This window comes from Tamandua tetradactyla, chromosome 1, assembly GCF_023851605.1.
Source record: "Tamandua tetradactyla isolate mTamTet1 chromosome 1, mTamTet1.pri, whole genome shotgun sequence".
Classification (NCBI taxonomy): domain Eukaryota; kingdom Metazoa; phylum Chordata; class Mammalia; order Pilosa; family Myrmecophagidae; genus Tamandua; species Tamandua tetradactyla.
The window spans coordinates 2,359,555-2,378,539 of NC_135327.1; the positions used below are offsets into that span (position 1 = coordinate 2,359,555).

At 45.5% G+C, this 18,985-nt stretch overlaps 1 long non-coding RNA gene across 3 annotated transcripts in view; it reads left to right on the plus strand.

The window, feature by feature from the left end:
- LOC143688626 (uncharacterized) overlaps positions 1–18,985 on the plus strand; it is a 58,914-nt gene that overhangs the window by 15,758 nt on the left and 24,171 nt on the right. For 2 of the 3 annotated variants that reach the window (XR_013178177.1, XR_013178184.1), the window contains exon 5: positions 8,276–8,372. This is a non-coding gene — a long non-coding RNA (uncharacterized LOC143688626). Of the gene's footprint in view, positions 1–8,275; positions 9,766–18,985 lie in introns of those variants that run through there. The other variant, XR_013178190.1, reaches the window with a different exon arrangement.

The following is an 18,985-nucleotide window of genomic DNA, read 5'->3' on the forward strand; positions in this document are numbered from 1 at the left end:
AAATTGTTGTATTTATTAGCATAGAGTTGTTCATAGTATCCTGTTATTACCTCCTTTATTTCTGTGAGGTCAGTAGTTATGTCTCCTCTTCCATTTCTGATCTTATTTATTTGCATCCTCTCTCTTCTTCTTTTTGTCAATCTTGCTAAGGGCCCATCAATCTTATTGATTTTCTCATAGAACCAACTCCTGGCCTTATTGATTTTCTCTATTGTTTTCATGTTTTCAATTTCATTTATTTCTGCTCTAATCTTTGTTATTTCTTTCCTTTTGCTTGCTTCGGGATTAGTTTGCTGTTCTTTCTCCAGTTCTTCCAAGTGGACAGTTAATTCCTGCATTTTTGCCTTTTCTTCTTTTCTGATATAGGCATTTAGGGCAATAAATTTCCCTCTTAGCACTGCCTTTGCTGCGTCCTATAAGTTTTGATATGTTGTGTTTTCATTTTCATTCGCCTTGAGGTATTTGCTAATTTCTCTAGCAATTTCTTCTTTGACCCACTCGTTGTTTAGGAGTGTGTTGTTGAGCCTCCACGTATTTGTGAATTTTCTGGCACTCCGCCTATTATTGATTTCCAACTTCATTCCTTTATGATCCGAGAAAGTGTTGTGTATGATTTCAATCTTTTTAAATTTGTTAAGACTTGCTTTGTGACCCAGCATATGGTCTATCTTTGAGAATGATCCATGAGCACTTGAGAAAAAGGTGTATCCTGCTGTTGTGGGATGTAATGTCCTATAAATGTCTGTTAAGTCTAGCTCATTTATAGTAATATTCAGATTCTCTATTTCTTTATTGATCCTCTGTCTAGATGTTCTGTCCATTGATGAGAATGGTGAATTGAAGTCTCCAAGTATTATGGTATATGAGTCTATTTCCCTTTTCAGTGGTTGCAGTGTATTCCTCGCGTATTTTGGGGCATTCTGGTTCGGTGCGTAAATATTTATGATTGTTATGTCTTCTTGTTTAATTGTTCCTTTTATTAGTAGATAGTGTCCTTCTTTGTGTCTTTTAACTGTTTTACATTTGAAGTCTAATTTGTTGGATATTAGTATAGCCACTCCTGCTCTTTTCTGGTTGTTATTTGCATGAAATATCTTTTCCCAACCTTTCACTTTCAACCTATGTTTATCTTTGGGTCTAAGATGTGTTTCCTGTAGACAGCATATAGAAGGATCCTGTTTTTTTATCCATTCTGCCAGTCTATGTCTTTTGATTGGGGAATTCAGTCCATTAACATTTAGTGTTATTACTGTTTGGATAATATTTTCCTCTACCATTTTGCCTTTTGTATTATATATATCATATCTGATTTTCCTTCTTTCTACACTCTTCTCCATACCTCTCTCTTCTGTCTTTTTGTATCTGATTCTAGTGCTCCCTTTAGTATTTCTTGCAGAGCTGGTCTCTTGGTCACAAATTCTCTCAGTGACTTTTTGCCTGAGAATGTTTTAATTTCTCCCTCATTTTTGAAGGACAATTTTGCTGGATATAGGAGTCTTGGTTGGCAGTTTTTCTCTTTTAGTAATTTAAATATATCATCCCACTGTCTTCTAGCTTCCATGGTTTCTGCTGAGAAATCTACACATAGTCTTATTGGGTTTCCCTTGTATGTGATGGATTGTTTTTATCTTGCTGCTTTCAAGATCCTCTCTTTCTCTTTGACCTCTGACATTCTAACTAGTAAGTGTCTTGGAGAATCCCTATTTGGGTCTAATCTCTTTGGGGTGCGCTGCACTTCTTGGATCTATAATTTTAGGTCTTTCATAAGAGTTGGGAAATTTTCAGTGATAATTTCTTCCATTAGTTTTTCTCCTCCTTTTCCCTTCTCTTCTCCTTCTGGGACACCCACAACACGTATATTTGTGCGGTTCATATTGTCCTTGAGTTCCCTGATACCCTGTTCAAATTTTTTCCATTCTTTTCCCTATAGTTTCTGTTTCTTTTTGGAATTCAGATGTTCCATCCTCCAAATCACTAATTCTATCTTCTGTCTCTTTAAATCTATCATTGTAGGTATCCATTGTTTTTTCCATCTTTTCTACTTTATCCTGCACTTCCATAAGTTCTGTGATTTGTTTTTTCAGTTTTTCTATTTTTTCTTTATGTTCAGCCCATGTCTTCTTCATGTCCTACCTCAATTTCATTTTTGAAGAGGTTTTCCATTTCTGTTCGTATATTCAGCATTAGTTGTCTCAGCTCTTGTATCTCATTTGAACTATTGGTTTATTCCTTTGACTGGGTCATATTCTCAATCTTCTGAGCGTGGACCATTATCTTCTGCTGCTGGCGTCTGGGCATTTAGTCAGTTTTCCCTAGGTGTCGGACCCAACAAGGTTGAAAGATTTTTCTGTGAAATCTCTGGGTTCTGTTTTTCTTATCTTGCCCAGTAGGTGGCGCTCGTGGCACACGTTTGTCTCACGTGTTTGGAAGGGATCCCCCCGGTCACCGATCTCCGCGGCCTGGGGATTTCCGATTCAATTCTCTCCGTTGGTTCAGGGGGCCGCGCCTGGTGGGGGCATCAGCCGCCGCGGCTTGAGGGGACCCTGTGGCTGGTCGCCGGCCGCAGCGGGCCCGGGGAGTTCGCCACCAGACCAGGAAGTCGCCCGCGGGGGAGAGGCGTCAGTCACCGGCCGCCGCGGCCTGTGGAATTCCCCACCAGACCAGGAAGCCGCCCGCGGGGGAGGGTCACCGCGGCTTGGGTAGCCCTCTGATCCGAGACTCGTAGCCAGACCAGGAAGCTGCCCGCAAAAGAGGGGCGCCGGCTGCCTCGGCTTGGGAAACTTGCCTCTCCGAGACTCTCAGCCGGCCTGGGAAGGAGGGAGGGAGGAGCTCCGGCCGCCACATCTGCCGCTGCTCGGGAAATCGCGTGCCACTCGGGGATCTCACCGCAGCCAAGTCTCGCAGTCAGACTAGCCAGTCCAGACTGGGGTACGCTGTGTGTCCATTCCCTGTCGTGGCCCCGGGAGCTGTTCTGCACTGTTTCAGTTCACCTAGTAGTTGCTTTGGAGGAGGAACTAAGACACACGTACCTTACTAAGCCGCCATCTTGGCCCCCTGGAGCCCAAAAACATTTTTAATTTGTACATTTAGTCACTATCCTTGTATACTCTAGGCATCCCTAGATTATACCATCTCAGTCTTTATCATCTATCTTTCCGTCGGTGACAAGAGTTTGAGCACACAGAAAGAAGTCTTTCCCCCTCAGCTGAGTTTTTCCCTCCTTCAGTAAGGTTGGTCTATCCATAAACTTAAGAAAGATTGGGGAGAAATCCAGTAGTGTTTCCCCAGATTGCTCTTGAATAATCCTTTTTGTGTGGATGCTAGAAAACAGTGATTTCTCACATCCGACACCAAATATCTGCATTTCTGGAACATTCATCCAGTTGCGTGCAGTTGGTCTGGCCACAATGACTTAGCTTGACTGAGTCTTGGACCCTGTAGCTCCCTGTGACACAAGTGCCCAAAAAAGGTTTGCTTTGTACTTCTCACCAAGCTTGAGTTTTTCCCCCAAATGTGCACATGACAGTCCTACTGTTCAGTATTCTGGAAAAGTTTTTTCACTCTTTTCCCCACTAAACCATAATTTACCTACAGTAAAGTTCACTCTTTTTAGCATATCGTTTTTAAAATTTTGACAAATATACACATCACAATCAAGATATAAAACTGTTATAACACCCCCTCCTCAAAATTCCCTGGCACCCATTTGTAATCTACTCTTAGGCCCACCTCAGCCCTTGGCAACCACTGAGCCTTCTTTTGTTCCTATGGCCTTTCCTTTTGCAAAATGCCACATAAATGGAGTCACACCCCACGCAGCCTTTGGATCTGGCTGCTTTAATTCACACGCTATTTTTGAGATTTATCCTTGTTATCATGTGCATCTGAAGTTTCTTCCTTTTCATTGCTGACTACCATTCTAGTGTGTGGATATACCACAGTTTGTTTAGCCTCAAATGGAGGGACATTTAGATCGTTTCCACTTTGGGGCCATTATGAATTGTCTATAAACTTTCTTGTACAAGGTTTTGTGTAATCAAGTTTCCATTTTATTTGTGTAGATTCCTAAAAGTGGGAATTGTTGGGTTGTGTGGTAATCATATGTTTGATTTTATTTTTAAAAAAAACAAACTTCCAGGCTGTTTTCCAAAGAAACTTCCCGTTTGTATTCCCACCCGCACATGAGCATTCCAGTTTCTCCACACCCTCACCAACACTTCATACTGTCTGTTTTACTTTTTATCTTATTTTACTTTTTACTTCAACCATTCCTAAAAAAATTTTAAAAGCAAAACCAAGCGTGGGTTAAGTTTTAAATTGGTACGCCAGACCACAAGGAGCTGTGTGGCCTGACCCCGGTCCATGGTAACAGGACCCTAAGATGTCCCTTCTTATCCTCTGAACTCCAGCCTTCTTTCAGACCTTGCCTCAGGGCCTCTGCACATGCTACCCTTTCTGCTCAGGACTACATTCCTGTCCTCCGCCTGGCCACTGTCTGCTGCTCTTTGGGTCTCATCCTCAGGGTTGTGACTAGGTAACATCCCTTGTTACAGGTCTTCACATCTCCCTCGACCTTTCTTAGTTAGCCCTTACCACAGTGGTTCTCGAGAGGCAACTGTGCATGCTTGCCACACCCAGGGGACATCTGGCAGTGTCTGGAGACATGTTTGTTTTTACAACTGGGAGTGGGGTGCTACTGGCATCTCATGTGTGGAGGCCACAGATGCTGCAGAACCTCCTACAGTGCACAGGACAAGCCCCCACAACAAAGAAGTATCTGGCCCCAAATGTCAATAGGACCAAGGGTGAAAACCACCACAACTATACATAAATAATTGCCGTATACTGACTTCCTGTCCCCATCTCACTTCCCCTTCACTATCCATGCATCCCTTGCCTCTCATGTCTACTTGGTTGTTTAATGTTGCATTCCTGCTAGACTATAAACTCCAAAGGGCAAGGATCATGTCTGCCTTGTTCTCTATGTATTGTACATGGTAGGTGCTAATAAATGTGTTGAATAAATGAAAGAGCAGTTGGAAATTATTCTTTGTAAAGCATATTCTAATTCGAGGACAGAAGGCTTTCTTGATTCTTCATAACCTTGTAAACATAATTTGGGGGGGGTGGATAAATATATGAGAAAGAGAATTGACTTTGTGGACTAAACCTGAGCTGGAATTCAGCACTGCCTCTTAACTGCAAGTGAAACAGGATAAATCACATTCCCTCTCTGAACCCCCGTTTTCTCATCTGTAAAATGGGAACTATAAAAGCTCCCTCATAGGGTTGTGCTCAGGATCAAATGTAATAACGGATGTCAAGATTGATTTTCTTACCTTCCTCCCCCTTTCCTCCTTCTCTTGAGTTTCCTGGCCAGCACTCGTGCCCACTCCTGTCCCCGTCACCCCCACTCCCACCCTGAGAAGTCTGTCTGCAGTGTGGTGAACATTCTAGCTGTGACTATGATAGCATATCTGATCTCCAATGCTCAGTCCAGAACATAAAGAGTTCAGGGCCCTGGGCACACCCTTCAACGAGGAATGGGCATTGCAGATAATACCTGGCTTCCCCACCCTTTCGTGGGAGGATTCTGAAGCATACTCCACACCACCCCCGAAGGTCCCTAGTGGAACTGAGCCACAGTTGCCCCTAGATAACCAGTTCATCAGCACACCCTTTACTGGCTTTCCTCTCTTCCCTACCTCACACTACCACTCCCTCATTGTGCTTCTTGGGATTGTCTCTGCTGTCCGTGCCCCTTGGGTCTTACCATTTGTTCTAGTTTGCTAGCTGCTGGACTGCAACACACCAGAGGTGGATTGGCTTTCAGTAAAAGGGAATTTAGTTAGTTTTTCAGAGAAAAGGCAGTGAACTTTCAACTGAGGTTCTTTCTTATGTGGGAAGGCACAGGGTGATCTCTGCTGGCCTTCTCTGTAGGCCTCTGGGTTCCAACAACTTTTCCCAGGATGATTCCTTTCTGCATCTCCAAAGGCCTGGGCTGAGCTGCAAATGCTCAGATGAGGTATACTGCGCTGCTTGGGCTGTGCTACATTGAGCTCTCGCATTTAAGTATCAGCCAATTAAATCAAACATCATTCATTGCAGTAGGCACACCTCCTAGCCAACTGCAGATATATTCAACAGATGAGATTCACATGCCATTGGCTCATGTACACAGCAATAGAACTAGGCACCTTCACCTGGCCAAGCTGATGCCTGAATCTAACTACCACACCATTTTTCCCAACTTTGCTTCCCAACTTGTAATTGCTAGCATCTGTAACGTTTAGCGTGAGGGTTTTTTCCTGGTTGCTGGAGTGGCACAGCCTGGAGAAGTTGGAGAACTAACAATCCCTTGCAGGGCGCCCTCCTCCCTGGCAGCCTCGGATCAAGAAAAAGGACTGTGTGTAAGTGCTCCAGCTCCTTGGCCCCTCCAGTAGATGCTGAGGCAGCTGTACTCCACCAGCTCCCAGAGCTCCTTGATGGGATTAAGCTCCAGTCGCCCAAGGTGCTAACTCATCTGGATAACTTGCCTCCCATAGATCACCTTCCCTTTCCTGGCCCGCTCCTCTTCCCATGGGCATCTCCTTGCCCTCCCAAATAAATTCTCTGTCCCTGGACCTTTGTCTCAGGGTCTGTCTCTGGAGAAACCCAAACCCAGACACACGTCCTGCTCTGCGGAAACCAAGAACACAGACGCCGGTAGCCCCAACCGCAGAGAGTCTTGCTACATGCCCCTTGGAGCGGGGCAGGCCGGCTGTTCTTGGACTAGGCATGGCTCCTGCAATCGCGCCGGGGCAGGTCGAGGACGGCGGCTCCACCGCAGGCTCGGGTCAGCGCTCCCACGTGGGCACCCGGCCTGCCCTTCCACGCATGCGCGCTCCTTCCGCTCCACCTGGGCGCCTCCGACGACCTTCACAGAAAGCTCCCCCGCTGAAACGCAGAGGACGCTCTGTGGACATGTCCTTCGGATCTGAGGCGGCGGCGCCTCTCACTCAGGTGACCCGTTGTGCGGCGTGGGTGGGGAAGAGGCCGCCCGGCTCCTGCCGCCCTTTGCCACAAAGAAACTCTGCAGACGGCCAATGGGAAATCCCAACAACTATCACCAGTTGCTTCCTGAATGCTGAATAGGAAGGACGCCCGCTGCCCGCTGACCTGAGGAACCCCACGCGTATCTTTCCCTTCCGGCCGAGCACTGCTGCACCTCCTCTGGAAACCACCCTTCCGTTAGCGTCCTGAAGTTCCCGTGGGACTCCATCCACAAAGACATGTGACCTCGGGCCAGCCAATCAGAGCAGCCGGGGTACAATAGCCACACGATTGGCTCAGAGATGGGCAGGTCCAAATTGGTCCAATCAGAGCTCACCTCGGGATTTTCTTGGGGGCTGCTGGGTGGTCGCACGCGCTCTTACGGTGTTTAGGTGAGGCCACGTGGGGCGGGCGTCCGCGAAGTCCTGACCCTCCACGCTCCTCTCCGCGGCTCCGCCGGTGCGGGTGTGTCCTCTCTGTTCTCCATGGCTCTGTCATTTTTGCCTGTTTAGAAGCTCTCGGCCTATCATAGTTCCAGAGTCCACGCTCACACTTGCTGTGAGCCTGAGGCCTGGGCGCTGGCTGGGCTCGGTCACGCGGCCGCAGCACCTGGCCTGGGTGACCACCCTCTTCCGGACAGCCCCAGCCTCGGCGTCCCTGTCCCTGCGCCGCTGCCGCTCCCGCTTCCAGCATTACCCCCCCGGCCAAGGCCTGGGCACCCCGCTCCGCTGCACCTCACCCTGCGCCTGGGGGGCGTGGTGGCCCATGCAGTAGCCTGGAAGGCTCCCCCTGCCCTCGCCCTTTGGTTGGGTTTGGCCCGTGAGAGACATCGGCAGGAGATGGTGAGATGGGAGCAGAGTAAACTCTCGGTTCTTACTCCCCAGCCCTCTCCTGTTGGGTCCCACTTCACAGAGGTCACAGCTTTGGCTACATGGTCTCTTCATAGGGCTTGCTCCTTCTGGGTCTGGCAGCCCGCCCCTTCGTTGCCTCCTCAGGCCTTGGGCTGGTAACCCCAGACCTTTTCTGGGTCTTGTCTGCTAGTGGTCATACCCCGCAGTTACTACCTAGCGTTTGGAATGTGCCCTGTTACTGTCTAGCAGTGGTCACTGCCCCCCCGGTTACCATCCCTGGGCGTTACAACGTCCCTCCTGGGCTCCCTGCACCCACCCCACCTTTATAAACGGTCCCTTCATGAACCTCTCCTTGCTTCCCCGGTGTGAGCACCTCCCCTCCTTCCTTCCAGGATCCTGACTGATGTGAATCTTCCTAACGAACCTTGGTGCTAGATCCCTTTATTGTCATCCCGGTTTTATAGAGGAGGAAGCCGAGGGACAGCGAGGGTAAGTGAATGATGGCACCATAGACTGAAACCGGGCAACCTGGCTCTGGGAACCACATTGTTCACCACTGAGCCTCTCATCTTGCAGATGTGGGTACAGAAGAAGCAGATTGTGGATCACACCCCAGTTTGTTAACTGGCTGAGAGCCCCAGTTCCTTGTCTTTTCAGTGAAAGGGGTCCATCCAGATGTTGCAAATTCAAATGCCTAGAGGGACCAAGAAATAGCATAAATGAGAAAAGTGGGCTGAGTCATTGCCACAAAAAAATATGCTGTATCCGTTTTTTCTTTAAAGACATACCCCTCTAGGTCTTTCCTTCACCCACAGGCGTAGAGAACTGGGCACAGAGATATATCATTTAAGACTTGCCCTTGGATGCCTGCAACAGAGGCTTAAATACAGTGGTTTAAACAGAGTAGAATTTATTTCCTTTGTAGCAAAGTAATCTGGAGGTTGGCAGTCCAGGGACAGGTGTGGTAGCTCTGCAGTGTTGTCAGGGGCCCCATTTCCTTGCATTTTTAGTTCCGAGCTTCCCTTCTCAAGGTTACAGGATGGCTGCTAGAGATCCAGCCATCATGTTTGCATTCCAGGGAGAATGAAGCACAAAAGGACTCTCCTGGAAACCACACCAAAAGCTTGCACTTATAATGAATACATTGACCGTTGAGTATTTTCTCAGTCTTGGCCCTATTGACATTTTGGACTGGATAATTCTTTGTTGGGGTTGGAGGATGCTGTCCTGTGCCTTGTAGGAGGTTTAACAGTATCCCTGGCCTCTACCCTCTAGATGTCACTCCATCTCCTTGTTGTGACAATTAAAAATGTCTCTAGACTTTGCCAAATGCCCCTGAAGGTGGGGGACACAAAATTGACCTTAACTGAGAACCAGTCTTAGGTTTTGAGAGAAGCTGGGAAATGTGACTTTTAAAATACCTTGCTACCCCCAATAGTGTAGGGGTCTCCTATTGGTAAAAAAGAAGTGGAGATTGCTATTTGGATAGTAATAACAGTTTTTGTTATTTACTATCCAAATAGTAAAAGCCTTCCCTTTTACTTCTGCTGGAAGAGAAGCAAGCACCCCAGGAGTGATGATAAACTGCCTTAGTGACAGAAGACACGATAGAAGGTGGTGGGGACTACAACAAACTGAGGGCAAAGGCCCCATCTAAAGGGGGCAACTGCTTCCCAGTTCCATTTGCCACCAAGAGGGAGTGTGAGACTATAGGTACTAGAGCTTCTGATGTTTTAAGAAAAGCTGGAAATGATATTTTTATATGAAACCTCCACATTTTAAAATATTGGCAACCAGTTTGGTTTTTAAAAAGAATTTTATGAGCTGTATTTGACCCAGAAGCTGCTAGTTTGCAGCTTCTGGACTAAATGATGTTTTAAAGTTTTTATTATGAAAAAATTCAAACACATACAAAATTAGAGAATAGTGTAATTAACCCCCGAGTATCTATCTTCAACAATTAACAAGATTTTCCTGATCTCATTTTATTTATTCTCTCCCCAAAACTTGTTCTTTCTTTGCTGGAGTATTTTAAAGCATGTTACAAGCATCTTGCCATTTTATCAGTAAATAGTTGTATGTACCTTTACCTCTTTTTTTTTTTTTTAAATGAAAACACAAGACTGTTATCATAGCTATCGAGATTAATGTTAAGATCTCAGTGTGGACCAGATGAATTTTTAAATTGAGGTGGTATTCACATCACATAAAATTAACCATTTTAAGGTAAACAATTCAGTGACATTTAGTAGGTCCACAGTGTTGTGCAACTACCACCTCTATCTTGTTCCAAACCATTTTCATCCCCCAGTAGAAAACGCCGTGTCCATTAAACAGTTAATCCCATTTCCTGCCTCCTCACTGTGCCCCTGGCAGCCTCCTCACTGTGCCCCTGGCATGCTTTCTGACTCATGAACTTACCTATTCGGGATGTTCATATAAATGGAATCACATAATGTGCGACATTTTGTGCCTGTCTTCTGGCACTTAGCACCATGCTTGCAAGGTTCGCCCATGTTGTAGCATCTATCAGCAGTTCATTCCTAAATATATCATATTGGATATGTTACAGTTTGTTTATCCATCTGTTGGTTGATGGACATTTGGATTGTTTCCATCTTTTGGCTATTAGTTCTGCTCTTAAGATTCATGTACAAATATTTCTATGAATACTATTTTCAGTTATATTGTTTATATACTTAGGAGTGGAATGATTGAGTCATATAGTAATTCTAGGTTTAAATTTTTGAGGAAATGGACCAGATGATTTTTTAAAAAAAATACTTATATTGTAAAAACTTAACATACAAACATTCTTGACATGTATTCTATACATGATGTACAATCAGTGGCTCACAGTATCAACACATAGTTGTGTATTCATCACCATGATCATTTTTTAGAACAATTACATCACTCCAGCAAAAGAAATAGAAAACAAAAAAGAGAAAACTTACGCATACCATACCCCCCCTTATTGACCACTAGTATTTAAATCTATGCAATCTATTTTAACCTTTGATCCCCTATTTTTTGTTTATTTTTATCCATATTTTATACACAGGACCAGATGATTTTTATGAGACTTTCCCGTTTTGCCATTCTAAGCCCTTCCTTTGTCACCTGTCTCTCCTACATCCACAGATGGACACACAGAAACATAGGCAAACACAGAAACAGACATACACGTAGTCACGAAACATCACGCTCAGACATTCTACCATGCAGAGACAGAAAAGGAAACACACAGAGGCACCACAAGCATATACCCAGGCACACATGCACTCCTCAACCCCTTCTCCAAGATAAAGTTCACAAACTTTGAATTTCTGCCTGTAAAAACTTAAGAATGGTCTGGAACCAGTGCCCGCCTGATTTCCACCCACTTCCTGTCATCTCCTTCACGCTGACTAATTTTTGACCCTGAATTTGTTCGTCACTCACCCAGGCCTTCATGTTCTTTTGTGTAAAACAGGGAGAAGAATTCCAACTGCTTCCGACAGTGATGCAGGGAACAGTGTAATTAAAGGATTGCATGCTCCTGAGGCAGGTATTAGAGTGCTTAATAATTACCACCCCAGTGGCAGCACCCACGAGGTGATTACCAGCTCCAGTAGCCCAGGGTAAACAGAGAGGGCCCTGGTGACCTTCATCTGATTCTCATGGGTTGGGACATCGGCCCTCCTGTCCCTTAAGCCCATCCACTCGCACTCCATTAATACATGAAGACGAGTTTTGGTGGCCTGGCAAGAGGTTCACGCCTCATTTTCCTGACTTAGGTTGTTAAGGGAGAAAGGCATTTTGCATTTTGCTTGGTTCCTGAATTAGAAGATGATTTCTGGGTGTTTAAATATCTTCCTTTATCTCTATACCGTTTACACTGCTGCTGACACAGCTCTGTGGCCTGGGTGGGGCTTGGGGTCAGGGGAGGCCGGGTGATGCTGCTTTAGGTACACTCTTGGAGGAGCTGCTCTTGGAGAAGCTGCCCATCCAGGCGCTGCCCATCCAGGCCTGACTCCGGCCATGTGCCGCTGAGGATGCTCCCTAGACCTCCAGGGAGCAGACGCTTTTTTGGGGGTTCAGCTGAATGGCCACTTGTGGTCCCCACATACTCTGGTGTTGCTTTGAGTTTGTCTCTAAAGAGATCCTGCTTTGTCTTTTGTGCTTCTAGGAAACTTGGTTTCTCTTGGGGTCTGTTGTTTGAGTGAAAATGTCAATTAGCCTTATTTCTTCTGGCCATTCTGAGAGAACCAAACTATCTTGATTTTTAAAAATGTTTTTGAAAGCTTCTTTATACTTTGCTGCTTCTTTCTCATTGCTACTGATAGCAGAGAGGACAGCAACCAAGTTACTTGAGATAAAAAAGTAAGATGCCAGCTTTCAAAATTCATTTCTTCCTGAGAGGGTACAAATGAGAACTGCTATGGTTCCCATCTGCCCTGGAGTCAACGGAAAATGAAGAATTTTTGTTTCCTGTTGTTCTGCTTTTTAAATACACATTGGAGATCAGCACCCTTTGATGAGTTCATTTGCAAAATATTCTGAAAGTGAGGCATGGCAGAGTGAGCAGCATCATAAAATACTAGTGATGATGATGATGTCAGAGCTGCCATTTATTTGCACACTGATGTGAACAAACACAGAGCTAAGCCCCTTGAGGGCATGATCTCTTTCAGTGTTTTCCACAGCCCTATAAAGTACTATTTCCACTTCTTCCAGGGAGCCTTCCTTGTTCCCAGCCCATGCCCACACCCCAGGCCACATGTTCTCTGTCCTTTGGGCCATCTTCTGCCTTACGTGTCTTCTGTACTCTTGCCATTTCAGCATCTGTATCCCAAGGGGCTGACGTATAGTAGGCAATGAGTTAACATTTGTTGAATGAATTAGTAACTTTGGACAAGTTACTAATTTTTCTGAGCATCATTTTTGTTCTCTAAAATGGGGTGGCAGTAGTAATAACAGGAGCTCACAATCATGGACCCTCATGTGGCAGAGCTGGCTGGCTTCCCTACCAATGTGCATTCCTTATTAAGAGACTTTGTTCTGGGCAGAAACGTGCCTCCATGCAGCTAGGGGTGACCACTAAGAAGCAAGCAGAAGTGGCTGGGTGGGTTCAGTAGCTGGCAAGTACACCAGCTGTTTTGCCACCTCCCCCCGTTCCTTTTTTCTACCTGGAACATGGACATAGTTTTAGTTTGCTAATGTTTCTGGAATGCTATATACCAGAAATGGGTTGACTTTTATAAAGGGAATTTATTAACTTACAAGTTTATAGTTCTAAGGCCATAAAATTGTCCAAGTAGGGCATCCAGTGAAAGATACTTTGATTCAAGAAAGGGCTGATGATGTTCAGGACTTCTGTCAGCCAGGAAGGCACATGGCGACATCTGCTAGGTTTCACACTCAGCTTCTCGTTACAAATGGCTTCCTCGGGGATATTTTCCTTCTGTGCCGCTCTGTGTGTCACCTCTCAAGCTTTTTCCAAAATGGTTCCCTCTTATAGGACTCCAGTAAGCCACCCCATCTTGAATGGGTGGGGACACATCTCCATGGAAACAACTTAATCAAAAAGATCGCGCCCAACGATTTTGAATCAGGATTAAAGAACATGGCTTTTCTAGGGAGCACTACAGTTTCGAACTGGCACAGACATGATGGCTGGTAGTTTGGCAGCCATTTTAATCTGTGAAACAATTGTAAGGATGGTGGAACAGAAAGCTGAAAGAAATCTAAGACCCTTATGACTGTGCAGCCATTGCACCAGCCGAGGATGCCCTACCTCCTTACTGATTAGAGAGAGAAAAGGAGACGGAGTAGGGGAATTGTAGCCAAATCTAATTCTAACTGTCAAGACTTGGCCAGATCCATGTTAAGTGCTTGTTATATACCTCAATTAATCCTCACAGTGTCCCATTTAGGTAGGTGTCGTTATTGTCACCCCCATTTTATATACGAGGCTCAAAGCAGTTGAACAACTGGGATTTGATGTAGGCAGTCTGCCCTGAGCCTGGTCTCCTGACCTCGCATTGTATTGCCTGCTTTATTTTGTGGGTATGCTTTGGAGACCAAAAATCACTGGACACGTACTCCCTCACTCACTCATTCACTTATACACCCACTCCTTCATTTCCTTGGTTAATAAAACTGGAGGTTATGACAACAGCCAAAATGGTTCTCTGCCCTCCAAGAGCCCCCCTGTGAGTTCTGTCATGACTTTCTCAGACTGGGCAGTGCCACGGACCCTCTGTATAACGCTGTGCTGCACAGCTCCAGAGAGACCATCTGCACAGACCTCAAGGTGAAGGGTGCCCCATACAATCCACTCAAGATGCAAATCCTGGTTTCCAGCCTACTTGCATGCTCTTTCATTTGTTCCTGCAGTGTCTCGGGTTGTTCCCAGGTTGTTTTTTTCTGTTTGTTGATGCTGGTTTCTGTCTTTCATGACAGAAGTTTTTCTCAGATGTCAGGGATTCCTTGGACCTTTGTTCATTTGGAGAGGGGGGCACTAAAAAGCAATTTGGAAGTTTCATTTGTTTGCCTATAATGTGGCTGAGGAGTGAGCCAGCTGGTTCGTTCTGGGACCCAACTGCCATCATCAGTCAGTCTTTTCATTGGGCAGGACCACTTCCACTTGTCCATGGAAGATTCTCGGGGGGTTCTGCCTGAGCCAGGTTGCCTGCGTTCTGAAAGCAGAGCTGAAAAGGGTGCTGGAGTCTGACCTCTGTGTTTTCAGCCCTTGTGGACATCCAACCTCTGCAATGCTTGGCATTCTGAAACCCACATCCTCTCTATTCCACTGTTTCTGAGAGCAATCCCCAGCCCCTGCCAGGGAGGGAGGGACACTTGCCTGGCCATACGGTCTAGCAGAGGAGATGGGGAGCTTCTTACAGCACCTTGCAGCCAGTGCCCACCCCGTGCCTCAGTCCCATCCTCAGAGGAACTTGGTGCCACCAATCATTTCCTTTGCAAATGATAAATGTGACTTGGTTAATACAGCATTTAAATTTAATTATACATTAACAGGAGAAAAAGAAGTAAAACTGAGACAGTTGTTAAATTTCAAACAAAGTTTTTTAATCACAAAAGTTATTTAGTATATTTTTTGACACTTTATTGTGAAATATGACACATATACAAAAAAGCAATAAATTTCAAAGTACATTTTGAGAAGTAGTTATAGAAGAAATTTCAAAGAATTGTACGGGTTAGAGTTCCATAATTTCAGGTTTTTCCTTCTAGCTTCTCTAAGACACTGGAGACTAAAAGAAATAATATGATTCAGCAGTCATGCTCATTTGTTAAATCCTGTCTTCTCTGTTAGAACTATTCCTCCTTTGATCCTTCTCCCAGTCTTTAGGGATATATGGACCATGACCTTTCTAACCCCTTTGTGTTGAAAAGGGGTGTCGGCATTATGGGTTGGGGGTGAGCTTGTTGATGCTCTCGGAGAGACTGGTAACTCTGGTTTCAGGGCTTTTCTGGCCTAGGAACCATCTGGAGGTTGTAGGTTTTTGAAATGGAACTTAGTGAGTAAAGTTTTTAAACTCTCAGATAGAACCCTGGGTATTCTTCAGGGTTTTCAGCCATGCTGTTGGCTGGGGCTTGGTGTTACCGTGCAGTTAGCAATAGCTAGCTGAAGCTTGCATAAAAGTAGTCTCCAGAATAGCCTTTTGACTCCATTTGCAATCTCTCAGCCACTGATTCCTGATTTTGTTATATTTATCTTCCCCTTCTTTATGCCCTTCTAGTGTCTCCTTGATGTCCTTTATGTCATTAGCCATCCCGTCTGTTTTATTTAGTAGAGTTGTATGAACATCTTTGAATAGTTGTTCCAACATCAGTGTCTCCTGGGTTGTAATTTGGTCATTAGGCAGGGCTCTGTCTGTCTGCGTTGTGATATGCTTAGTGATCTCCTGTTGTCTTCACCGCATGTAAATACCTTGATTGGTTTACTTTGGACGTTGATTTCCTTAGTCGTCTAAAGCTTTGTCTTTGCGGGGCGTGGGGCGGGCACAGCCGTGCGGTGATGTGCTGCAGCACAGGTTTAGGCACAGGCTGGGGCCGCTGCGCTGGTGCCTGTGAGCGTGGGGTGCGGGTCGCGGGGCTGTGGAGGTGCAGTGCGGGGGCCGTGGGTACGGGGTGCAGCTCAGGCTGGAGCGCAGGAGCAGGTGTGGCGTGGGGAACACAGGGGTGGCGCGTTCCTAGTCCCGGTGACCCTGTCTGTGTACTCCCAAGGGCTCTGGGCTTCTCTTTGAAAAGGGACATGTTAGGCTCTCTCTGCACCAGCTGGACAGTCTCCTGTTCTCTGTGTCTCAGTTATTCAGCTTTTGCAACCAGGGCCTCCCTCCGTGGTGCAGAAGACCCTCCCTGGTCACTCACACCCTGGAATTGCTGTCTCATTCGCCATCCCATCCCTTCTCTAGCTGTTCTTGGAGCAGGGTGAACTCGACCTATCCTGTTCCACCATCTTTCCAGAACCCTGGGTCCAGCCCTTCTTTGGTATTTTGTGCTGTCTGACTCAAAAAGCCTCATGTTTTTGTTTGTGGTTTGTTTTTTCCATCAGCCCTCCCCCTCTCCATTGGGGCAAAACTCCTAGTGTCTTTAATGCTTATTCCAGCTTTCTCTGTTCTGGGGCTTATTTTCAGTAGTCAGAATTTGTTAATTCACAGGTGGAGCTTGGCTGAGCTGAGCCCTTCCTGCTGGTAAAGGCTGCTTCCTTTCCCCTGGGGAACCAGCCTGCCCTGCCCATGGATGGGGGAGGGGTGCCAGCCTCCATGACTGGGGGCACTCACGGTTCTGGGTGGGGTCTCAGCCTTTCCACCTGGTCCAGACTGGTGTCCACTGTGTGACCGGACACTGATGTCCCCCCAGCAGTTGTTCAGTCCTGTTCCTGTCTGTTTCCTAGCTGCTCTGGAGGACGAACTAAATTCCACACCTCACTAAGCTGCCATTTTGCCCCCATCCCCTCTTTTCCCCATTTTGGACAGGTAAGCATTGTCAATCCAATGGCACCAGGGCCCGGCTCATCTCTGGGAGTCATGTCATGATGCCAGGGAGACTTTCATCCCTGGATGTCATGTCCTATGTAGGGGGAGGGCAATGATTTTCCTTGCAGAATTGGGCTTAGAGAGATCACATCTGAGCAGCAAAAGAGGTCCTCTGAAAGTAAGCCTTAGGTATAATTATAGGTAGGCTAAGCTTCTCTGCTACAGAAAGAAGTTTTTTAAGAGCAAGCCTCAAGATCAAGGACTTGGCCTATTGACTTGGAAATCCTGAATGTTTAAGAGGGTATCAGGACTTTCCCAGGTGGGAAAGTTTAATAGTTCCATATTTTTTTCTCCAGCCCTTCAAGGGACTTTTCCAATACTTCTTTAATTATCTGTCCAACATAATCTGGAATTTATCCAGGTCTTACAGTTAAGTTATACAGAATTGCAAGATTTTGTTCCCAATTCTAGGCTCCCTGTGTTTGGGTTAAGTGAACTTGCCAGATGGGTTGTTAGATTGTGTGCTACAGAAAACTTAGCTTTTGTACAAAATAAACCTCTCCTCCTTTGGTCTCACAAAGTAGGTGAAGTTTTGAAATGCAGATAATAATCGGCCTTTGCCCTGTGTTCTGATTGACCTTAGTCCCAACCTGATTGACTTCCATTTTATCTCTGATTGAGACCTGATCTCTTTTTTGGCTTCTTTAATAACAGTTGCTGTATGTAGCACTGCTGACTTTCAGAACTGCAGAACTCCAACTCTGAGTCTCAGATGTCACAGGTACCTAAAGTTCTAGAAAAATGCCAGGTTAAACATATATAGCATAGCATCTCAGAATTTAGAAGTAACTCTTAAAGCTCAGGACTAAATGTGGCTGCTGTGAGAGTTTACAATCTAGACTCCAATTTTCTTATGAGTATTTTCTAAAAGAGACCATGCAATATCTGTCCTTTGGTTTCTGGCTTATTTTGCTCAACATAATGTCCTCATGGTTTGTTCACCTCGTTGCCTGCCTCACGACTTTGTTCCTTTCTGTAGCTGCACAGTACTCCATCGTATTTACGCAGCACAGTTTGCCCTTCTGCTTCTCTGTCAGTGTACCCTTCGTTCTGTCCATTGGCTGTAGGAATAATGTCGCCATAAACATCTGTTTGAGTCCTTGCTTTCAGGTCTTTCGAAGTTATTCCTAGTAAGGGATGCCTGATCATGTGGTGACCCTGTGTCTGGCCTCCTGTGGGCCCCTGCATTTCCTTCCACAGAAGCTGCCCCTTTCTGCTGCATATCAGTTTATTTTTTAAAATCCTTCTAAAGCTAAGATAAATTATGAAAAAGAGGAATAGGTTTGAGCCATGAACTTTAGCTAGTTATTTTAATTTGGGACTGAACATACTGATATTTGTCATGAAAGGTGATAAAATAAGTCTTTCTCCTTATAATTTTTTAAAATTGAGAGATGCATACAGTAGGTGTGTTAAACGCACTAACCTTAAACATTCAACTCAGTGACTTTTTGCGTGTGTTTACACGCAAAACCCAGAGCCCCATGTAGATTTCCCCCTCTCCAGAAAAGTTCCCTGTGCCCTTTCCCAGGGCATTCCCTTCCCCTCCCCCACCTCTAAGGAACCCCTATTTTGATGTTTATCACCATAAGTTCATTTTTCTGATTTTAGAACTTCATAACAGTGGAATTATATAGTATGTCCTTTTTTGTGTGTCTGGCTGCTTTTGCTCAGCATAACAGGCATGAGTCTGTAAATCTCATTCATGATGTAGACATCTGTAATTTGTTCTTTTTCACTGTTTTAGCATATTCTGTACATACACGCCAAGTTATTTCTCCATTATACTAATGATGAACATCTGGTCAATTCTGGGTTTCAGCTATTAGGAATAAAGCTCCTGTGAATACTCTTGAGCATATCTTTCAGTGGGCACATGCCTCACTTGTCTAGGCTGGGCATGGGACACCTGGTTGGTTCCAGGCTGGATCTGTCCTGTTACCCTGCAGATGCTACTTCTGTTCTTACTGACTTTCCCCATTACTGGTTGGAAGGCCCAGCTGCCCACTAGACATTGCCTGTTGGCTGTTTCACCTTAACGATCCCTACCCTGGG